Genomic DNA, 24,593 nt, shown 5'->3' with positions numbered 1-24,593 from the left:
GCTGGGTGATATCTGCCTGAATCATCACATGCTTTGTGATTTTTCTGCTGCATTTGATTATTTTACTAAGGGTATTTTCCAAGTTGATTCCCTCCACTCATTTAAGGTTTTGTATTTGGTTGGATTTGAATTGAAAATCTCTTTTTGCACTTATTATATTAGTAATTTCTTGCCAAACTGAGGTCTTGATATCATGGAGGGGGTGTAATTCTATTTGATGGTATACTAAGAGCTAGGCAATTTCTACCTACTAAATAGGTTGAATCTCATTTAGCCAGGTGAATTGCTTTGGCTGGAAGAGAAGGTAAGAGTCTCGGCATTGTTCCATTTAATCTCTTGCATAGCTATCATCCCCCTTGGAATATACCTGGGCTAACCTGCTGGCAGATAAAAGACACATGGCAAAGCCAAGTCACCTCAGTGGTTCCAGCCAAGGTGAGTCTATATGTTCCAATAGCCAGTAGACTCTTAGGCATGGGTAGTCCAACCAAGATTAGTGCAGCTGCCTAGACAGGCTTCAGCTTACCCTAGATTCTTGGACAATGAATGTTCATTGCTGTGTGTGACTGAGAATTCTTGTTTCTTGGTTACACAGGATTATTGTAATGAGAGAAGACTGATATTAAAGGATACACCTTTAAAACTATAATAGTTCCATTTTCTTACTTAATAGCATGTGGTGAGAACTAGAGAAGAAAATACATGTAAAATATTTTTGCAGAGACTGAATAATCATCCTTTGCATCTGTCTATCTGTCTGTCTTTCTATCTATTCAGTTGTAGTAAATGCTGTTTAGATGAGAAGAAAAAGTAGAACTTGAAAAAAAAACTGTTACTAATCATGTAGTCCCCACTATTCTTAGAACAATTTCAATTAAATTGTTATGGCAAACATTTAGAAGAATTGAGGAATAAATAAATAAATAAGTAGAAGAAGAGGAAATGAAAGCAGATGCTAATGATTACAGCAACTAAAGTTTACTTAGTACTTTCTGTATTCTGGGCAACACGCTAAATCTTTTATATACAATACTCTTTTAAAATTCTTTTAAAAAAATGAAAAGACACAAGTATAGAAAGGATTAGGTGACCCCTAATCTTTGGACCGAGCTACTCTCTGAACTCATTGTATGGATAAACTCCAAAGGAAAGTACTCCTAGAGGTCAATCTGCAAAGACTGGGAAAGGTACTTTCTTTTACTCCTTTTTATTTTTTGGTAGTTCCTTGCATTCAAATGAAGTTCAGTCATAGCACTAGCTAGATAAATGCTTAAGGAACAGGATTTCAGAGTCTAAATTCCAGTGATAACACATATCATAATGTCCAGTTTTCAACAAAATGTTACAAAAGATAAAGCAGCAAGCAGTGATGGCCCAGGCAAAAAAAAAGATTAAAGCATTAGAAACCATCAATGCGGAGGATCATACCTAGAACATACCAGAAAATAATTTTTTAAAATGATCCCAAATATCCTCAAGATCTAATGGAAAACATGGAGAAAGAACAAATGTAATTAGGAAACTAGTAGATGAACAGAGGGAAAATATCAATAGAGAGATGAAAATTATGAAAAGAAGCCAAACAGAGCTGTAAACCATAGTAACAGAAATTTAAAATTCCCTAAAGGGATTCAACAGTAGATTTAAGCTCTCAGATAAAAGAATCTGAGAACTTGAAGACAAGGCAATTGTAATCATTCAATCTGAAGAGGACAAAGAAGAAATAGTGAAAAAAAAATGAACAAAGGCTGAAAGGGTGAATCAGGGATAGGAACACAGTTGTGTGTACTATTGAAGTTAAGTTGATATCGAAGCAAATGAGATTGTCATAGATTTAGGCCTTAAATGTTAAGTTCGATGGTAAGTATAAATAAAATAGAGAACATGCAAGCTCATATAAAACAGAGTTTACCTGGGGAGTGGGGAAAGTGATAATGAGGTAATGAGTGTAAATGCATAATGCACGTATGATTTTTGTTTTGTGAGGTGGGAAAGTTTTATTAATGGAAGGGAGTGAAGATACCACAACAGTGTGATTAATCTCATTAAATGGTGTGCTTGGAAGCGTTTGGTATTAGAAACTTTATGTTGCATCTATTTTCCCACAATAAAAAAAAAAAAGAAAGAAAGCAACTAAAGAGTCAATGACAATTAAATGCAATATTTTTTATCCCGGAAGGAATCTAGAAAAATAAGAGAAAAGGCTCAAAGAGATCTTATTAGGGCATTTGAAATAATTGGAATGTGGATTGCAAACTTTATGTCGATGTTAAATTTGTTTAACTTGATATTTGCAACCTAAGATGGTTATGGAGGTGAATATGCTTGTTCTTGGATATATACATGACAGTATTAAGTGTCTAAGGAATCGCATGTATGCAACCTACACTCAAGTGTCAGAAAAAGATAGATAGATAGATAGATAGATAGATAGATAGATAGATAGATAGATAGATAGATAGATATAGATAGATGATAAATAGATAGGTAGAGAGAGAGAGAGAGAGAGAGAGAGAGAGAGAGAGATGAATAGATAGAATCCTACAGCAGATTTGGCCAAAAGTTAAAATTGGTGGATCTGAGTATGTGGGAGGACAGGATTATGCTGGAGTTCTTTGTATGGGGTTAGTATTATTTTTGTAGCTTTCCTGTAAGTTTGCATGTATTTCAAAATAGAAAGTTTTAAAAAATCAAAAATAAAAAGCAATATGAAATCAAGGGGGAAAATAAAACAGTAAGAAAAACAAAAACCTCTTGACATTATGAGGTTACCAACCTACCTTATACTTTTTGTGGGAAAAACACAGATTATGATCTTGATTTGAAAGAACCACTTTCTCCTACTTTCAAACATAACACCCTTTTATATATTCTGGCAAATTAAGAGTAACTCAGTCTATTTTTTAGAGGTATCATTTTAAGAGATATGACCACATCCAATGGATTGTATAATATTGCCTTAAACAGTTTTTCAAGAAGAGTTTGTACTGCATTACGTGTTTGCAACACTGACAGGAAGCAGTATAAATCTCCCTACATGCTTACTTAGGTATTTGACTTCGCAGCTTTAGCTACCTGGCAGAAAACCCTGTGGAGTAGGGAATGTGAAATAAGGCTTACAGGGCAAAATCCACGCAGTAGTCAGAAAGATCTGGACTGGAATTCCTGCACCAACTCTGTATGTGGGATTTCAGTGACTTTTTTTTTTTCCTGCCCCTAAGTTTTTTTTTTCTAATCACAAATATTGACACTATTTATGTATAAGTTTGTGAAAGGGATTCAATGAAATGATAACACACTTAAAGGGTCTGAAACCATGACTAATGCTATTGTTTGAAGAGTAATCAGAGTACTTACTGATGATGAAAAACATCATTTTAATTAGATAGACTAAATATTCAGTTTACTAATGGTGTGTATATAGTCAATGCTGCAAAGAGAATTTAATAAAGAATATGGATGCAGGAGTATTAGTTCTGTATTAAAGCCTAACTCTTTCATTCCAGTGGGGTAATACTTTAGAAGCATTAATACAGAGTTAGGACTCAGAAGTAAAGGGCTCCTTTTCTCAGATTTGCTAGTAGATTTGTGACCTTGGGAATGCCCTGTTAACTCTGGTGATGAAGACTCAATTTCCTCTTCCATAACATGAAACAGTTAAGAAGACTCTAAATTCTTTTTTAGAGCTAATGTTCCGAGTGTCTTGCCAACTTTGTATTTTGAATTTAGTATTCAGTAAGAACACCAGTTATTGTAGTTTGTATTCATAAGAGAGAAATGAGAAAGAATGCAGGATTTCAAGGACAGAAGGTGCCTTCCTCTGAGTCTGTTGATCCGTTGGCTCTGGTTTGCCTCAGATGTTGCCTGAATAGCCAGGGCAATACTGGAACTCAATGAAATAAATTGAAGAGTTTCTTTCCAAGGATTGTTGTTGAATGTCCCAGTTACTTCCAAATCTATTGTAATAAGAGGAATAAATCATGAAAATAGGCAACTTCTCTTCCCGATAGTTTTTAAACAGGAAAATGTCGAAGCTTTAGGAAGGTCCCAGGTTCTTCCTCTCCACAGATTAAATTCTGTCCAATAAATGTGGTACCAGCATGTGGAGAGGGCAGTGGTAATTTGCTGCCAAGAAACCTGCACGTGGAACTTCTAGCCCCGGGCATTTTGGGAACTGAAATCCTGCCTAACTGGCAGTGAGGAATTCAGTGGAGATTGAGCACCAAGTACTGGACTTTAGAAAGTGACCCTCTGTGACCTTGTCTGCTCCAGACAGGTCCCTGGCACTCTCATCTGTGGTTCGTAAGCAACCAGCAGGCCTTCCTGAGGCGATAAGAACTGATCCAAGAACGTGAATCTTTTCTACATTTATTTTCTGGGTGTGTGCCAAAGCGCCATGTTCCTCACATTTCCAGTTTTATACATTATTAAAACATATTACGGTTTATGAAAAAAAAATTAAAATAGCAAGACAATATCAATCCACTGTGAAAAACTTACCAAGGCCTGTTATTTAGTTTCTGCCAAGAGTTTTCTAAGATGTACAAAGCGAGGCAGCATTACAAAGATTAAGTGGCAGTGCTGAAATTGGGATTTCAAATGTTCGGGATTCACTTTACTCTTCAAGAGGGAGGTTTTGTTATCAGGGTATTATTAGGACTGTTTAATAGTTATATGTTTCTGCTTTCTCCTCTTCCTGTAAGTGATATATTTTTAAATACTTTTAGGCTTTACTTGTGTTGGACATTTACTCTATTGTAGCTATTTTTGTTACTTTTTTCTTCTTTATCCCTTGGTGTTTTCATACTTCTTTCTCCCCTAAAAGTAGAAATAGTGACAGAGGGGATCTGGAGTCTTTTGTCTCATTTTAAGTAATCTAATACATCTCAAGTTTCAGAACCACCACCTCTGAGCAATAATTTTATACTTACTTCCTTTTCCCAGGCTTACATGGCTGGAGTACCACCGGGAGGAAGAGTCTACTTGAAGCTCAGAGAGGTCATTCCTGAAATATGATGATGCACAGCTGTATTATATTACCAAACTTTTGAATAGTGAGTGCAGTTACTAGTGCTGCATAACAAAGCGTCCTAAATGAAGTAACAATCATTTTGTTATGCTCAAAGAGTCTACAGACCTAGACTTTGCCCAGAGACTTGTCGTGGTGATGTGTGGGACCTCAGCTTCTGATAGCTGGGGTAACCTGGCACCTGAGAATGGAAATCTGAAGGCTTGTTCACTCACAAGTGAAACTCAGTTTTCTCTTCAGTAATGTACAGGTGATTATACTACCTAATTCATAAGGTTTTTTTAATAAAGATAACATGAACTAATATATATTTTATGTTTTATATATGCATATATGTGCACATACATCTAAATCAAATAAGCAAGAATTTCATTTTATCCATATATGTTACCTTAAAGCATCATGGCCATATCAGGCACTCTGAATATTTATTATTAAAGAATGCATAGAAAGTTCTTAGCAAGGAGTTCAGTATACAGCAAAAGCTCAAAAATATGATTTCGCCTAAATGAATATTATTATCGGGACTCCGTTCAGTAAAGCATAGTGACTTGAGCACTGGCACTGAAATTAATCTGCTTAGGTTATAAATGATCTTCTATTTGCAAAGTATGGATGTGGCCTCAATTTAATTTCCTCATTTATAAAATAACAATGGTTAAAAAAAAAACAAAACCTCCTTCTTCACATGGCTATTGTGAAGTTTAAATGCATCAAGCAAGTTACCAAAGTACAAAATGCAACACTAAATTTTGAAAACACTGGTGCATATCTTTTATGATGCCCTCGAATTGCATTAGAGGGTTGAGAAAAAAGGATTGTGTATGAAAATGGGGTCATTTCTGGGAGCCTCAGAGAACAAGCAAGATAGGACTTTATTCAAACCCAGAAATTTATGTCAGATTTTAAAAATATGTGTTTTTCTACTCATTATAAATTTATTCTTAAATTCTCTCCCTTTGTACTTTTTTTTGGGGGGGGGGTCATTTCAAAGACTTTCAAAGACTCTCAGCTCTGCTCTTGGAAAGGAGATACTTTTCATGTGTTAAATGGCAGATGTGCCCTGTACTCTCCTTTCCTTTCACTCCCATTCTAGTAAACATGTTCTAATAATCAGGAGAGAGCCCCTGGAAGTAAAAAAAAAAAAAAACAGAATAAATCCAAAAGCAAATGGAGCAGCTATTGCTCTCCATTTGAAAATTTTTTTCAGTGTTAACCTTGATAATTCTGAGTTCAATTATTTTAAGTTGGATGAAATTTCTTTCTAGTTCTGTGCACTGAAGTCACCTCAATCACCTTCCAACTATTCCTATATAAAATCCATTTTCCATGATGTAGTTCATTTTGGAGGTTGAGTTTAGATGGAGGCATAAAGTAATCTAATTAAACTAATTGAAAATAAGATGTAAAAGTCTTAACCTTCCCAGAGACATTTCAATTTTAAATGAGGTTGTCTTATTAATAGCAATGAATCTCTTGTTGATGAAATGTCAGGCTGTGTGATAAAATAAAAAGGGAGAAAGTAGCATTTATTGAGAATCCATTATGCACCAGCCCTTTGCAAATGACTACCTTGACCATCAACATGTTAAGTAAATATATTTTAATTTGAAATATTTTTTAAAGACTCAGAGCAGTTAAAAGATTTGCCTAAGTCACACAGTTAATAGTTCAAAGAACTTAGAACTGACAGTTATCTGCGTAAGTGACCAAACCAGTGCAGTAGTCATTTTTTCATTCTAGCCCCATGATATTGGAGTGGAACCATGCCAGTTAAAAATTGGTACAGCCAGATTCATTTTATAAGAATATATTTTGATTGATCAGGACGCAATGTCAGTTTCTCAAATATAGGGTATGTCTAGAATTTTGAATAATGGAATTACAGAAAACAGATAGAAAATAGAGCCCTTTCCATTGCTTCATAGAGTAAAGTCCATTTTGTTGAGTCTTCTTGTTATCATTAGGTCTCGCTCTCTCTCTCTCTCTTTTACTGGGTGTGCAGGTTTGAAGTTATTATGTGCCCCAGAAAAGCTGTGCCCTTTAATCCTCATTCAATATTGTTGGGTAAGATCTTTTCTATTGTTTCCATGGAGATGTGACCCACCCGATTGTGGGTGGTAACCTTTGATTAGATGGTTTCCATGGAGATGTGTCTCCGCCCGTTGAAGGCGGAGTTGCTTATTGGAAACCTTTAAGGCACAATCATTTTGAAGAACAGTTTTAGAGCAACCAGAACCAACAGAATCCACACAGCCAGAGAGACCTTTGGAGATGAAGATGAAAACGCCCCTGCAGGAGCTTCTTGAAACGGGAAACTGGGAGAGAAAGCTAGCAGACATTGCCACCTGCCTTTCCAGCTGAGAAAAAAACCCAAACACCATTGGCCCTTTTGAACAGAGGTATCTTTCCCTGGATACCTTAACTTGAACATTTTATAGCCTTGCCTTAATTTGGACGTTTTCATGGCACTGGAACTGTAAACTTGCGACTTAATAAATTCCCCTTTTGAAAAACCAATCCAGTTCTGGGATACCGCATTCTAGCAGCTTACAAACTAATGCACTAGGGAATGAGGTATTATCTTTCATTCAGAGGTATTGAATAGTGCATTTATGGGTATGACTTTATTTTCTCTGGAAAACTGTTGCCATCCTCATACTACATGGTACCCCCTCAGGACATATGTGGTAATGCCCATTCTCAAGATTTTCAAAGATATCTTCGTATTATTGCCTCTGTTTGATGGAAATTATCTCCTAAATTACCAAACTTTCTCTTTGAGCTGCATCAAATCCAGATGATTTTCCACTAACAGATTCCTTCAGCAGCAAAAAAAAAAAAAGATTTCAGAATCCACATTTCATTTCCACCTTTCCAATATGCAAAAATCAAGTATCTGGACATACAATATTATATACATAGTGCGGTGCTTTGGCCTTCTGTCTTCTGATAAACGTTCATTTTATGCTTGTCAGAAGTTTCCATTTTCATTCCAAACATTCTGGCCTTCCATAGTATTAGTATAATGTTTTGTGACAAAGAAGAAAGTTCCTCAGACAGCTTCCCTGAGGAAGAAAAGCAAAAAGCTCTGTAATATATAAAACAGATGGAAGAATTGTGTCAAAGCAGGCACTGTAGAATGAATAGCGATATTAAAGAGCCAAATTAAAATTTTTATGCATCTTTTACTCAGTCAAGTCGATATGAAATTCCCCTGAAAATACATATCCTTTACAACTTCCAAGGTTGTTAAGAAGGGATACACCTCTTTGTTGGGTGCAAAATCCACTGGTAATTTTTTTCTGCTGCTTCTGGAATACCTGGTACTTCCCTGAAGGGAAGGCTCACCAACATTTATCAACTCTATGATATTCCACCTTCCTGGTTTATCTTCCTGAGGACTCGTTTACCTTAGGTCTATAACTGTGAAACTACAGCATTGCTGTAGTCATCTTTAATTTCAATACATTGAAATTCCACAGCATAGAGAAGTTCCAGTAAGAAAATGGAAAGTATTGGGCTAAAAATCAGAAATGTCATTCTCCATCGATTTATAGGTATTTATCAAATACTCCTTATGAATTTGAAAGATTTATTTTTCTCACCCATTGTTAATTTTTAACATTATTTCAACATCTGATTAATAACTTATCTTTTATCCCAAAATAACTTATTTCATTGTCTGTATTATTAATTCTATTTTGGGTAAAGTTCCAGATCTTTTATGAATCTGAGTCCACATTGGCATGTTTCCCAAGCTCTAAATCTTTAAATGTAACAAATAATCCTTCAGTAGCATCTGTGTTTTTAGCATCTGTGTTTTTCACCTGGAACCAGTGCTTTCCATGACAAGTACATTTCTCAAAACTTGTCTCATTTTTATTGACTTCATGGAACTCAAGGGAGAAAACAGGCTGTGCTTTCTACAGCCTCTACCAGAAATGGATTTATGACTTTGCTCAGAGCAAAGAGAGCCAGGCCACTGGATTTTTTCAGTTTAGTTTCCTCTATTTTTTTCTTTATTTTCCCTCTTTCACACAGAAGCAGGGATTATAATTTTCAGTAATAGACCTGCGTGAAAACACATCAAATTCAGAAATATGGTTGGTTACTTTTTGTCTACTTGTCAATAGATTGGGCTGTTTTATTAGTCTTGACTCTGAAATAAAGGCAATAAGTTTTACTTCTTAGAATGAATTGCCATATTGACAGATTTAACTGGCCAATTCTATTAAAATCATTCAACCAAAAGAACGTGTGGACAACATAAAGGCAAGAAATTATTCTAATACTCTGATGTGTGTTATGAAGCCTACTGAATTTAAAAAGTTGAACTCTACAGGCTAGAACAGAAAGACATGTTCTCAAAACCAGAATGCCAATGATCTAATACATTGCAATTGTTGAAGTAGACATTTTCCTTTCTGTATTCTAAATTATTCATCAGATGGTAGCTAATAATAAGCTGCTAAAATGGTCATTTCTTTTCATGATACCTATCTAACAGATATTCTCCATGGAGCTAGGACTGTAATAATGTGTGTGGGGAGAAGTGAGGTCTGTATCTCTAACCAAGGGCATTCTAAGTGTTAGAGCTCCTAGCTTTGTAATAATATAGTTACTATTATAATATAATTATAATAAATGTATAATATATCATTATTAAACTGTATTAAATAATGTATTATGATTTTCAAAATTATTGTGTTTGTTTTGAGTTATTGATTGGAAGGTGGAATAATAAAATAATAAACAATGCACGGAAATTACTTTCATAACTTCTCATTGTATTAAAATACATTTGTAATATAGGTTGCTATCAATAACTGGAACAAAGTAAGGAAAATCATAAACCTTGAAAAATACATTTTTACTTCCAAAAATTATTTTGTTTTCCTATTATATGACACAAAACATGTTTGTGTGGCTTACTCAAAATTGGATATCACTTGTTTCATTCTTTCAGAGGTCAGCTAGATATATTATTACACATCAGTTAAAATGAAAGAAACTTCCTGCTTAGTTCTAATGCGTTTTCTGCTTAATCATTTCTATTTTTAATTAAGAACTTTTGTTTATGAAATGTATAGCAGTGGTGTGACTTATACCATAAGCATTATTTCCTTTTCTTTCTATAAAATTCCCTTACTAGGGGAGGGTGGAATGGCATTTACTAATAAAAGTTAAAGAGTAAATTACGAATATGTCAAAGGAGAGAGAAAAATAAACATTTTCTTTTCTTTACTCCTTTGAGTAAATACTAGTTCATCTTTATTAAGCACCATTTCTGTGCCATGCACTTTTCAAAGAATTTCATATTATTTATAATGTACAAATCATATGATATTTTACAATATATTTTTCTCTTCTATATTTTTCTTTATATCCATCTCCATCTTTCTGTCTATACTGACATACTTGATATGTTTCTAAATCTATACAATATCCTTGACAATAAATATATATAAATAAAAGTATGAGTATGCATGTATACAAAAAATTTAAATTTTATTTGTTTCACTTGGTGTGTGTATGTGTCTTTCTATATACATAGAGAGAGACACACACACAGAGTGGGTAAATAAATAGATACATAGACAAAGACATTAAACTTTATTTTGGTTGCACATTATTTGAATCCCATTCTTAGATTTGGTAAGTTTATCCATGATTGAGACCCAAATACTTCTTCTTCCAGAACCCTAAAGCTAAGGGTGTGCACACCTGATATAATCTCAGCCAAAATGGTATGACTGTATGGAATTCTATATTTTACAGAACAGAGAAGCAGGAATGTTTAAACTTTATCTTATTGTTGTAACACCAGCGACCAGTTTTTACAAAGGTGGTGGCAGCACAGGACTGAGTTATACTGACATAATACTAGGTTTTTGTTTCTAGTGGTTATTTCAGAGAACATATTCTTACCAGACGCAATCCATGGTTTGATGTGGTTTTGTTATAGATTGCCTAGTCCCCTTTCCTCCCTGTTGTCACCCCTCATCTATCACATGTCCACTCAGTTCTGTGAGCTGCTGTAATATTGAAAATACCTTTTCTGCTTCAGTTAATTGGTTGGTTTCGGTTGCTTGTAACCAAGGACCCTTATTAGCACTATGCTTTCATGTGGGGAGTGTGTAGTAGCAACAGACTCCATAAGAATTAGAACATAGAAGACAGTGAAAATTCCATACTCACTTAGTGATAGAAACCTGGAAGCCTGTTCTTGCAAAGGTGAAACTATTAGTTGTTGCATCACTGTTAACTAATAGGAAGGAAAGATTTTGAGAAACTGAGGTGCTGATAACATAACATAGTAAGAAGAGGGTATGAATTCAATAATTATTACAAGGGAAACCTAATTCAACCAGCAATGGACAAGTATAATAGTTTTGAATCTCTAAGTGTTCAAGTTAGGTCACAATTGAAACACAAGGATAATCCACAAACATGGTAAGACCATTTTTAATCTCATATGTTCACAGGACTGAAGGAATCAGAAAGAAAACTTTCATTTGATTCTGAAAGTTGCGAAGGAACAATGACAGTTTAGTGGAGTCTGAAAAGATCTCTTTTTTAGAAAATTAAAACACTGAGCATTCAAAAGTTAAGATTCAAAATTTTGTGTCAAGTATACGGGTTATATTGCTAAGGAAACACCAAAAATAAGTAAGTTTGCAAAATCATTATGGCAAAACTCTGAGAAATACTTATGGAAATGGGAGGGGTAAAAATCTAGACAATTTTGAGTTTATAAATGTAATGCAATCACCAGAGTACAGACTCAATACATTAATTTTAATCTTAACAAATTTGCTTAAACATTTGCCTAAAACCTCAATTCACCAATAATCCATGTTATATAACAGAAATTCTTCAGGAAAATTTAGAGGGGAAATCTCATATATTGTGGAAGACATGAATGCAGATTATGTCTTTCATTTATAACTTACCAAAAGGCACAGCATTCACCAGTTTCTGGAAAATTTGCTTGGTGAGAAGATCAAAGTAATCTTTATAAAAATCCTATCACTTTGGTTTGCTGCTTTGAGCTGTGCCATTAAAAAATTATTTCAATAAATTATAAATATTAGGAAATTTTGGAGTTTGAAATGGACTCACTGATTTTAGCTGGTTTGGGAAGACCTGGGAAAAATAAAAAACAGTGCCATAATGATGAAGCAGAGCTGAGGATTATAAAATTCTAAAATGTAAGATCTTCGACTAAAGCTAATTCATCCCCCATTTCCTGAAAACACAGTTTATCAACCCACTAAAACCCAAGACAATTAGTATGACTGAAATTCTTCTTGGTATAGTGAACACCGAGCCGATGCAAGAGAGAGAGACATGGCCTCATACAATTAAGACTTTGAATTCATTCTTAAACCCTGCATAGAAGAAATAGTGTGGTTGACCAAGCGTGATGAGAAGGGAGAACAAACTCAAATGCAGAATGAATGACTACTCCAGTGAGGACAAATTGCTGCAATTTTTTGATTCACCATTTCCTGCTCTAGAATTGATTTCTACACTGGACAAAGGACACGAAGACATATTTTACCAAAGATATATATATAGATATATATATATATAGATATAGATATATAAAGATACATAGATATATATCTATATATATATAGATATATAGATATATGCAAATAAGTATAAGAAAAGACTATTCCAGGTAATTAATTATCAGAGAAATAAAAACGACAATGAGATATCAGTACATACGATCCACAGGACTAAAACAAAATGAACCAAAACAAGAGTGACAATGCCAAAAGCTGTCAAGGATAGTGAAAATTGGAACCCCCAGACATTGTGCACTAGTCTGGAAAACAGCTTGGCAACTTATTGAAAAACTTGTTAACACACGACTAGTATATGACTGAAAAATTGCATAAATGATAAATGAAAAGATAAATAAAAGATAAATGAACACCTATATTCACACAAAAACCTGCACATAAATGTTTATAGCAATTTTGTTCTCAGTAGTCAAAACCTGGAAACAACTCAAATATCCTTCAAAGGATGAATGGCTGAACATATTCTGGTGCAGTCATTCCTTGGTACACTACTTAGCAAAGAAAAGGAATGAAGTTGAAATGTTCAAAAGTCTGGATGAATCTCCAGAGAATTATACAGCATGAAAAAGCCATACCAAAAAGTTTACATACTTTCTGATTCCATTTTTTTAGTGATAAAAATATAGAGATCTAGAACAGATTTATAGCTGCCATGGTAAAGAGGGGTTGGGGCAGGAGGGAACTGGATGTGGCTAGAAAAGGGCAACATGAGGGATCTTTGTACTGATGGAAATGTTGTGAGTCTTGATTGCACCAATGTCTCTGTGGTAGTTAGATTCAGTTGTCAACTTGGCCAGGTGAAGGCACCTAGTTCTGTTGCTGTGGACATGAGCCAATGGTAGGTGAATCTCATCTGTTGCTAATTACATCTGCAGTCGGCTAGGAGGCGTGTCTGCTGCAATGAGTGACATTGACTTAATTGGCTTGTGCTTAAATGGGAGAACGCAACATAGCACAGCCTAAGCAGCTCAGCATTCCTCATCTCGGCACTCGCAGCTCAGCCCAGGCCTTTGGAGATGGAGAAAGAAATCACCCCGGGGAAAGTTGTTGGAACCCAGGGGCCTGGAGAGAAGACCAGCAGAGACCACCCTGTGCCTTCCACGTAAGAAAGAACCTCAGTGGAAAGTTAGCTGCCTTTCCTCTGAAGAACCAACAAAATAAATCCCCTTTTATTAAAAGTCAATCTGTCTCTGGTGTGTTGCATTCCGGCAGCTAGCAAACTAGAACAGTCTCTTTACTGGGTTTTGGTATTGCACTTCTATAATTCTGTAAATTGTTACCATTGGAGTAAAACTGGTAAAGTGTATAAGGGATCTCACTCTTTCTAGATATATATTATTTCTTAAAATTTATGTGAATCTACAATTACCTCAATTTTAAAAAACATAATGATCCATTTTATCATACAGATAAACCTTCTGAAATGTAGCCTGCATTAGGTCTCTGAGAGGTACACTGCAATTCAAATATATTTATGAAGGTCTTCAGAAGGCACTTACCAGAGTAAAATTGGAGTAATGAAAATAAAGATTTCTAATTTGAGAGGAGACTCTTTTTGCTCTAGTAGATATTTCAGCATGACAATTCCCTAGCTTTTGTGGATAACTTCCTGCACTGAATCAGTTTTCAAAGAAGAGCTTTTGGTAGGATTAAGTAGCTCCAAAATATGTTTAGTTTGATATGTGAATTGTAAAGTGTTTGTAAAAGACAGAGTGGATTGGCTAGCCAAAACCCATTCCCACAGACCCTGTCTCTATAGATGTCTCATTCTATGAACAAAGAAATCGAGCAATTCACATTTCAATACCTATAGCTAAGAGTGGTCATTAACTTCTAGATAATGAGATATACGGGTTACCTTCAGGGGACTTCCAAGAAAGAGATTACTTCATAAACCCTTTCTGACCTAACCTTTCATTTCACAAGAAAATAGACTGACTTTGAGAGCATTTCAACCGACTTCATTACATTTTAACTATAAAGACAAGGGCAAAATAATCACTGAGATGCCAAAACAGAGAATTTGGCATTACTGAACCAACCCTGTAGGTACCTAACATCACACTTCTTGTTAGAAATAAATCTTTCTTGTTTAAACAATCAGTAGTTTGCTAATCTACTACTTGCTTAAAGTAGAGCATCACATATGCATGTTAGGTAGATGTCTTAATTTTTTTAGCTATCACAAATACCACACAATAGGTTGGATTAAACAATAGGAACTTACTATTTTATGCTTTTGAGGCTGGGAGAAGTCCAAAGTTGAGGCATCAGCAAGGCAATGCTATTCCCTCAAAGTCTATATATAACATTCTGGTGCTGCTGATCCTGGGGCTTTTTTGGCTTGGATCTTTCCCTCATGTCTGTTGGCAGTGACCTCTCTTGTCTCTTCTGGGTTCTGTGGACTTCCGGCTTCCAGCTTCTAATCATGGCTTTCCCTATGTCGGAATTTCTTCTGTTTATAAAGGACTCCAGTAATAAAATTAAGACTCACCCTCATTCAGTTGGGCCACACCTAAACTAGAAATGACTTCTTCAAGAGGTCTTAGGTACAATGGGTTCATACTCACAGGAATGTAGGTTAAGAATCTGTCTAAATTGGGGCACATAATTTAATCCACCACAGCAGGAGAGAATTTATTTGACCTAGTTTAATTTTTTTTTAATTCAATACTATGAATAATTTGAGAATCAAAGTTTGGAAAATCTGAGGATAATACTCTCTTAAGGAAGAATGACATAATGATATAATGTTGGCATTAAGATGATATGAATAATGAATTACAAAGGAACTTTGATTCTTGGAAACTAGTGGTCATTGGAATTATACAGTTAAATGTGAATAAAGTCTCCAATTTTGGAATAGGGAAATAGTCTAAATATTTTAATAAGAAAAACAGGAAACAATTTGAGATGCATTTCCAACAAGTCCAGTATGGATTTAAATTCTTCCCTGAGGTAGAATGCAGGCAGTTAAGTCATGGGATCAAAATATCTGAAAATAATGCAGGTGTTGGTAAAGATCATTACAATTCCCTACTATATATGGTGGGCCAGGAAAAAGTGCTAATCTTTATATTTGTAGGACAGCATTGGTACAATAGTTTTCTAAGAAAAAAAGTATGTGTATGCATATATATATTAAGCCTAAATCATACTTTAAATTATATTTTGATTAAAAAATAATAATTCATCGATGTAACAGAACATTTTATCTAAGTACAGTTTTAGTGCTTGGACACTATTGGGAAGTTGGATTGAGTAGCACTTTTGCAGCATATGGATTTTGGATGATGCTATTCACTGATATTGGGGAGGGCCCTTCCATCCATACCGCTATGCGTATTTGTTCATTGATGTCCTAGGCTACCGATTACCTCAGTGCTTGGGATAGGCAAAAGGAGGAATGAAATTCCCTTTGAGGTTAAAAGTAAATAATAACAATTCAGGCAGGCTCACTTGAGCTAGGTTAATGAGAAAAAACAGAGAGATCCCTGAAATAATGTCTACTGACATTGAGCTGACCTTAATACAAACATTTAAGAGTAGGACAGATGTGCTAATTAGAAAGGCGACATTTGTATACTTTAGGGTTATTTTAGCTATAAGCAATAGAGAAACTGTCGATCTTATTTAAGCAGAGAAGGAAATGAATTGGTATACATAACTAAGAAATATGGGAGATGGGTTAAGCTTTAGGTGCAGCTTAATCTAGGGCTCGTATGATGTTGGCAGTATCAATCTCTCTTTACCTGGGTTGTTTACAACCCTACTATAAATGCAACATTTTCAGGATTTCTCCTCATTATAGTGGCAGTTCATACTCAGCAAAGAACAAAAAAGTCAGTTTTTCAGTATTGGCATGAAATACTCTAAAATTCACCAATCTTAGATCAAAGTGATCCAATGAAGGATCATCCTAGGTCATGTTTCCTGTCCTTGACCACTGTGGCTAGCGGAATGCTATTGTACTGAATGAATTTGACCTAAATTACAATGCCCATTCTGAAACAAATTAAGTAGCTAGAATGATAGGAGTGCAGGCCAAGTATCAAAATATGGCATTGCTAAGAAAGTAAGGATATAAGTAGAAATGGGAAGGGGAGGTGGATACTGGGCTGTGAAATAATAGTTGCCTACTTGACCCACACTGGAGTCATGTGACAACTATGCAGCCAGGGAGGTGTTAAACCTGACTAGTACCGACTGACTGGGAAAATCTCCCCACCAACTTCATAGTTAGAGGTTCTCTACAGCAGCTTAAAACTGGCCACGGTGGAAGTATTTATACGATTGAAATTTTCGAAAGCTGCATAGCAGCGCTTCCCCCACCCCACCCTACCTTGGAGAGATTCAGTCACCAAATATTTGCTAGCCAACACTAGGGCAGACAATCTTAGAGTTCTTGCTACAGAAAGTTTCTTCAAATCAAGACACTCAAATCCTGAGGAGTTGATACCCCTCAGCTAAAATGTAAAACTAAAAGCAAAGAAAAAGAAATGAGTCAGTTTATACACTTAGGATAGATTTCTGATGAGAGGGGAAAAGCACACTATCTATTCCTGGATTATGCAGTATTTTCTTCTATGTCTTTCTCTTGGCTGAATTGGTTTTCCTCTCCAAAAGTGTGTTTTCAATGTCAGATCTAAAGATTAGCAAAGATGCTCAGGGCCCTGAGTTATCTGGAAAGGCAAGTAGACTGGCCAAAGCTATAACTCACTGATAACATTCTCAGAATAATGACTCTGTCTTTGGTAGATATACGAGGTCAAAAGGTGTGTCTCAAAAGCAGGGCTGTCTTAAGAATGTGACTCCCATGAATATTGGTGATTCAGGGATATTTGATGCTTTCTTGGTCCTTCCATCCATTTTGAACTGTAAGTAACATTTGTTCTATCCCTTAGACTATGTTGAATACACTTAACCCTCCATTTATCCCACATGCATCTGACATGGCTCACAGTTTAACAACTTTCTATCTGTATTTCAAACATCTGAGGAATTTTGCCTGTTTCTTACAAGAAGCTTGCTTAGTTACTATCCTTTCTGAGAATCTCTTACATGTTTTTCCTCTTTTATTCATTTGATTCTCTTGTTCTCCATAACATATTTAAATGTTCTCAAATAATAGATGACACACACATTGCATCCCTTCACTTCTAAGAAGACTGTCATAGCAGTCTACCCTGAATTAAGAATAATAGGAAAATTTCACATCATTGGTTCAGCTAGCTTAGAGAGCAAAAGTTGAAGAGTTAAGGCTGGAAGGGCACATCTGTTTTCTCTTTTTGCCTACAGGGGAAAAAAAACTAAAGCAGAATTTAAAATATAAGCATGAGTAAGTAAGTTAACTCCCAGGTATTTCCAGACCCATGAGGGGAGGGGCCACTTGGGAAAAAAGATTGAATGTCCTTCTGTTGATCAAAAGAAAGCTTGTAAGCATTAAAATAACTTTCTAAACTTTAATGTAATTTAATTTGCATGCTAATAGAATAATCAATGAAATAGAAATATGCATTTTATCTTGGAAAATTAATCTGAATGGAAAAGTATTGAAAAGGCATTGGCTCCTACCATTACAGTACTGTTTAAATTTAACTTGATACGGAAGCACTTTAAATCCATGAGTTTTAGACTTCCAATATGTAGTGGTAATAAGATCATTTGGGTATAGATTTTAATTGAGGCAATGAACATACCTCCTCACACCCGCACATAATCTATATTCCTTGAGTGGTATAGTTTTTGTGAGCAGACAATAAAAGTAGAAATATTCACTCAGTTCCCCTATTATCAGCACACCAATGAATAAACACTAACAGATAATCCTATCTTCTTTCTTCTCTCCTTACCTATAGTCCTCTGAAAATATGCTGCCTTTTGTGATGCCAAATAAAGGAATGATGAGAGAAATACAGAATTTGAGAGGAAACTGGAAGCTTTAGAAAGGAAGATTAAATTAATCTACAACTGAAGAGCTGTGATAATTGGGAATGTGGGAAGCCTGTAAAGGGGTTATATCTCATGGGTGGTGTGGAGGAGGTTAGAGCAATGGCAGTGCAGGGACCAGTAAATGAGAATCTCTAGAAAATAGGGGGGTTGAGAAAATTAAATAAAGGAAATATATCCTTGGAATTAGCTCTAGGATCCTCTTTAATTCATTTGTTGAGAGACATATATAAACAGAAATCCTTTTGAATAGATGTCTTGCTTTTAAAAAGTGCTTCGTGAGGGTGATATCAATTAAAGATTAAACTGTGTAGGGTTTAGCTTCAATAGAGTCACAGTGGAGGAGGGGGTGGGGGAGTCCATGTGACAGACAACCAGGTCCATGGCACATGATAACCCTCCTCTGTTTCACTAAGCCTGAGCCACATTATTGAATTATGGGACATGGAATTGGTGCTTCAATGAGACATGATGATTATTGGAAGGACCCCTCAAAATCTAAGGATTCCAGAAATGATAAACAGTTCGGTTTCTCTCCATTATGGGAAATGTGCTATTTGAGACTGGATGGTCCATGCAGAGAACTAAATTTATTCAGTGATGTCAAAACTCATTTATTTTATTTATTCAGTGATGTCAAAATTTCTAAACTTAGAAGAGGGAGTGGAAGGGAAAACTGGGGAAATGGATTGGGAAATAATTTCCACTCTCTTTTTATTTATAAACGAAGTCCCCTTGAGTAATTATACACATTGATTATTCTATTAGCATGCAAATTAAATTACATTAAAGTTTAGAAAGTTATTTTAATGCTTACAAGCTTTCTTTTGATCAACAGAAGGACATTCAATCTTTTGAAGGTACTTCAAAAGCAATGCTGGCTTCCCTTTATGCAGAGCCAATCAGCTGGGGGAAGAGGGAAATGCTAGGAGGCATATAATTAGGAAGGTACTGGAACAACCGGCATAGGAATCAGCAGCAGAAAGACCTGAGAAGTTGGAGGTAATTAATAAGCTAGAATCCAGATAAATTGATTTTAACCTATGGTTGGAATATGCCTCGAAAATCACACAAGGAGAGACAGGCTCAGAGTTAAAAGACACTGCCAGTTTTCAGTTGACGAGGGCTGCCATAAAGGTCATTTTTTGACTAAAATCCAAAAAGGCTGACATTTATATATAGGACTAGAACAAGCGTTTGACAGGGTGGACAGTGACTAGAATTCTTATTCAGAATTCAATACAGCATGCCCGTGACCCAGGGAAAATTGCTCTGTCTTTGTGTGCCAAATGGAGTCCTACGTTAGTGGGCTATTGGCCAGCAAGCTACAGAGGATGCTTGGATGCTAAGAAATACTTAAGCAAAAGTTACATGAGGATGATATAAATTGAGAAATAATAAATAATATTGTCATCACTAATTTCCGCTCTGAAGTGCAAATGTGAATTCTCACTGTTGGTAAATCTAATCATGGGTAGGGGAAAATGGTAGGCAGAGAATTATATGTGGAAGAATTTAGGTCAACATACACAATGATGAAACAAAAGAAAATGATTTGAGAAGTGCAGTAAAACCCATTGTGTTGGGAGTAGAGAGATATGTTTTGAAAGTAAGAAAAGTAAGAGATTAATGACTTAGAGATTCTAGAGAACATGGATTGTTAGACAACAGACAAAAGAGAAAAGTGAGTGGACAAATGGAAAAGACACCATGAGAATTCAACATCCAAATTGAATCCCATTTAATATCATTTGAGTGAAAGAATAAAGGTTGGATTTGCTTCTATTGCTTTTTTTATTTCACCATAAAAAATGTTGTTCACACATGGCCTGTGACATGATCAAAACACAGCTTTATTCTTTGGTTGTCCACTCTTCTGTTAAATTACACTCACAGGGCAAAAGTATTGCAAGAAAATGGCATTCCAGTAATCACTTTGTTGTGGTCACATTCTCTATTTAGTACATAGAATGCACAGAAAGAATATCAGTTACAAACTGGGAGTTGATCTGGTAATAAAGCTTCCCACAGCTTATATTTGATTCCAAATGGAAATGTATGGTGGGAAAATGGCATGTATTGGGAAAGTTGGATGGTTCTTTGCTTCCTTTTTCTTTTCCTTTCCTCCATTCTGCGTTTCAAAATAGTGCTGAACCTTATGGGTCAGAGAGGATACTTAAGGTGGGTAATGGAATAAGAGTATAGAAAAGGTTTTCCTTAAACCAGTTCATCTCAATCTAGATTTGAACTCTGCACAAGGCTAGTGTTTAAAAATGATTCTTGGGCATTATTGCTGAGCTCTTTTTCAGGGTAAAAGAGTCTCTATTTCAGCCTGTCCATTGTTAATTTTTTCAGCTCCAAAGATTTTTATATTCTTCCCCAGCTTCTTGATGCTGGGATTTCTCACTTTCCTCGGAAGCCCTTTTGTATAGTGAAGTAGCAAAAACATGTATCTAACTTTTTTTCATGTGGCTATCCACCGATAAATTTTTTGCCCATAACAAATACGGGGACTTTAAGCTGATCCCAGCACAGCTCCCTCTTTTCTTTAACTCAGTTTATTTTTTCAGAATGTCTCAGTTACCAATCCTTGGTATTCTCAGCTGCAGGAAATACGAACTATATGAAAGAACCCATCACTAAGATTAAAGTAAAAGATTGGACAATTCCTCTCCAGTTCGAAGTAGATGGGAATTCACAGCCCACCGATTACTTTCTCCAGTGGAATAGCTTCTGTTCTCTAGTTCATTTTTATAGCCTTGTTCCGCCTGAGGGCTCCAAGAGTCATGACAACAGATCAGGTCAATTTCCTTTATTAATTTGTATATGGCAATTTTTCTTTGTGATTTATTTATTGTTTTGTATTTTGGTGACTTGTTAAAATTTCAATTCACCATTTGGTTATACCTTTTCATTTCTTGTGTGTGAGTCATTCAAACCATGTGGCTCACAGATTTCTGCATGCTATTATCTGTTGAGCAGGTTATACTTTATGGAAGAAGCTCCACTTAATAAAAAATTCTACAGAGGCACATGGGGCAGTTGTATTGTCTCTACTATAGAAATTAAGGAAATTAAAGCCAGAGAAGTCAAATGACTTGGTCAAATTCAAGAAGTAAGTTCTAGGCCTAAAATTCACACTGACTCCTTAAGATATATTTTCTGTTCAGGGCACAAAAACATGGAAGAATTTCCACAACTATTTTATATCTGTGAAAAAATGGGTAAATAGTTAAGGACAGATTTAGAAAATGAGATAATGGGACAAATGTCTCCTGTTTTATAGTATAAATTATCCAATCTTATTAATTATCCATCTATCTTACTATAGATGAGCAGAAATTTATCCTAGCAAAAATATTGGTAGAAATATTGAATAGTAACTGTGCTCTAAGGAGCATGTCACTCTATAGACAATGGGGCACTCTAGTACATCTGAGTATTAAGCAAATATTCCTTTTCTCCAAGCTCATTACACTACATGACTCATTGGGCCTCTTCAGAAATATGTATAGATATTTTGATCATTTTAATTTTGATTTATGTTTCCATAATTAGTCCAAATAGCAAACAATATGCCAGATAGAGCAATAAATCTTTTTTCTGTAGAATGTTTTTCTATTTTATTTTTCTCACTTTGCTTCATGGACTAGAGAAAGGAAAGAATCCACTGGAGAAAAACAAATGCTTAGCTTAGAAAGCTGATCTTTCAAGTAAACATGTCTTTTTCCTCAATCCTATCTATCAAAATTAAGTGATTTTGATGTAGAGTTGCAGTAGAGTGTCAACTCCTTATTCAGAATAAGTAATATATTTCCACAAGAGACTCAGCAAGAATATTAAGGATTCACAGGAATGTATATGGAAGAAGCCAAATAAATTCAAAGTTGACAGCATTTCCCTGAGTCAGAAATTCATCTCCATATTAAGAGTTCAAAAAATAAATAAATAAAAAGAATCAAGACCTTCACATTCTAACATTCCAAATAGATTTCCTACATGGAAAATAGCAGAAGAAATGGAGTTAGTGAGCCTGCAGACAATCTATATAAGAAGTTACTATTTTTATGCATCCGTTGCTTTTCTAAGTAAACTAGTCTAGAGACTTTAATCTCAATGGATTTTAGATTCTCAAAGGAATACATTTAGCAGTGGGGGTAAAGTGGAAGGAGATACACTGTTTTTAAATGTCTTTGAAGATGTCTTCACAAGACAGTAGGATCTTCTCACATAAACTTTGATTTTGAATAGTGCTTCAGTTAAGGGTTAAAGTAAAAAGTTCACGCACCTCAAAGTCATCTTCTGTCAAGGGAGAGACTAGTATAGCAACTGCAGTCTATTGATAGGTAGTTTTTATGAAAGACAAAGACATTTTATTGCAAAACATTATTAAATCTTGTATAGGGTTTTTAATGTGCCTCTGATTATTTGACTAAATGGTATAAGGCAATTGATAAAGAATTACCCATAACTTGCTATCTTATTTCTAATGATTTAAAACAGCTATTCTCAGTATAATACTATGACACAAATGGAGTGTTTTTGTAATAACTCTGGATCATGTTTGACCAACTATGGGATGAATTTGTGAATTCTTAGGAAAGCATATTTTTAATATGTATAATTTTAAAAATAAAATATCTAAATATGGAGAGTTGACTTGTTTCTTCCTCTTTTTGGATATCTTACATAAAAGATCTCAACAAGATTTTATATGGGCATGTGAGGCAGGTGGGGTGCTTCAACATTATTAGGGTGTAATTTCTTACCAATAAACCAAGTGGAAGCTTGAAGCACATTAACTTGATTTGAAGTATCAAATAAATGTGACATAATATATTCCCTAGAAGTGAGGTTGCACATTCGTACTTTCCATCCCCATCTGGGTACCAGCTGCTTCTGGTGCTTCGTGTGACATTGCCCTAGCTCACCTCTCGTTCAGCATCTGGTTTTAGCCATAGCATTGCTGTACAGTCATATGCAAATTCTGACTTACTTCATGCTGACAGACATCCCCAAGGAAGCAGGTTCTAAGCTTCTACTAGATTGTTAACCCAGTATTTTCTTCTAGATTTCAATAGTTGCAAATTCATACTTTCTATAAGGATAATGCTTAAACAATAAAATATTGCGCCTAACACACACTTGGCTCTCAATATAGTTTAGTTTCATTTCTTTCTTAATTGTAATATAAATAATTCTTTAACTTACACCTAGAAACATGGAAGAGTCTGTTGACTTGTCTGTTTAAAAAACTGCAGCATTCTTAATGGTAATATAAATGAGATTATAAAATTAATAGTTATTACTAATATATACTACTGAGTGTCATTATTTCCAGGTATTGGGGGGGAGGTACTGTACAGCTATATTTTGTTAATCCCTCACATGGTGGAGGTATAGATGATGACATAAAAGCTAAGGATAATATTTTCTCTTTACTCTTAGGCACATGGGGACAGTCGGGATTTGATTTCAATCCCTCTGATTTGAAAGTTTCTGTTCTGAGCCACAGTATGCTGGTTCTATATCACCTTGGTATATTATAAGAAGCATATTTACTGGTGTGCATCAGGGAAATAATAAGTAATATAAATACTGTTTTAATTAGTGCACAGCAACAACACAAATTGTATGAATTTAATGTTCAAAATTGAGAACAAGCATTTTGATATTTCTGGAGCTGACAGTAAGTTTCCCTATGTGTTAAGAATATACTACAATGCTTGTATCTGAATTACCTTTTTATTGAACAGTACATTCCATTAAAAAACGTCAGTGGCTTTGTTCTTTCTAATGTAAAACATTGCATCGTTTTTGAAATGCAGCAGTTTTAGTTTAGTTTGTTTTCGAACAAGAAGCTCTACCATCTGCTTCCAGAGATCTATAGCTTGCTTTATTTGAACACACAGATTGAACAAAAATTTGGTGCTAGGGGCTGGTAAAAGGGATGTTGCAATGGTTTCACAATACTATTGTAATGAGATTTATAAATCTCCATTATTGTGAAAAAAAAT

The 24,593-nt window shown here is 35.1% G+C and overlaps 1 long non-coding RNA gene across 3 annotated transcripts in view; it reads right to left on the bottom strand.

Annotated features, from left to right (window-relative positions):
- Nucleotides 1-6,242: 6,242 nt before the first annotated feature.
- LOC143644879 (uncharacterized) overlaps nt 6,243-24,593 on the bottom strand; it is a 49,589-nt gene continuing 31,238 nt past the window's right edge. Inside the window, exons 1-3 of one of the 3 annotated variants that reach the window (XR_013156922.1) lie at nt 11,086-11,195; nt 7,939-8,097; nt 6,243-7,851 (exon numbers count right to left, since the gene is read on the bottom strand). This is a non-coding gene — a long non-coding RNA (uncharacterized LOC143644879). Of the gene's footprint in view, nt 7,852-7,938; nt 8,121-11,085; nt 11,196-24,593 lie in introns of those variants that run through there. The other 2 variants (XR_013156921.1, XR_013156923.1) reach the window with 2 other exon arrangements.

This window comes from Tamandua tetradactyla, chromosome 8, assembly GCF_023851605.1.
Source record: "Tamandua tetradactyla isolate mTamTet1 chromosome 8, mTamTet1.pri, whole genome shotgun sequence".
Lineage (NCBI taxonomy): Eukaryota > Metazoa > Chordata > Mammalia > Pilosa > Myrmecophagidae > Tamandua > Tamandua tetradactyla.
The sequence above is the reverse complement of the archived record's forward strand: the minus strand, read 5'-3'. Positions and strand labels throughout refer to the sequence as shown.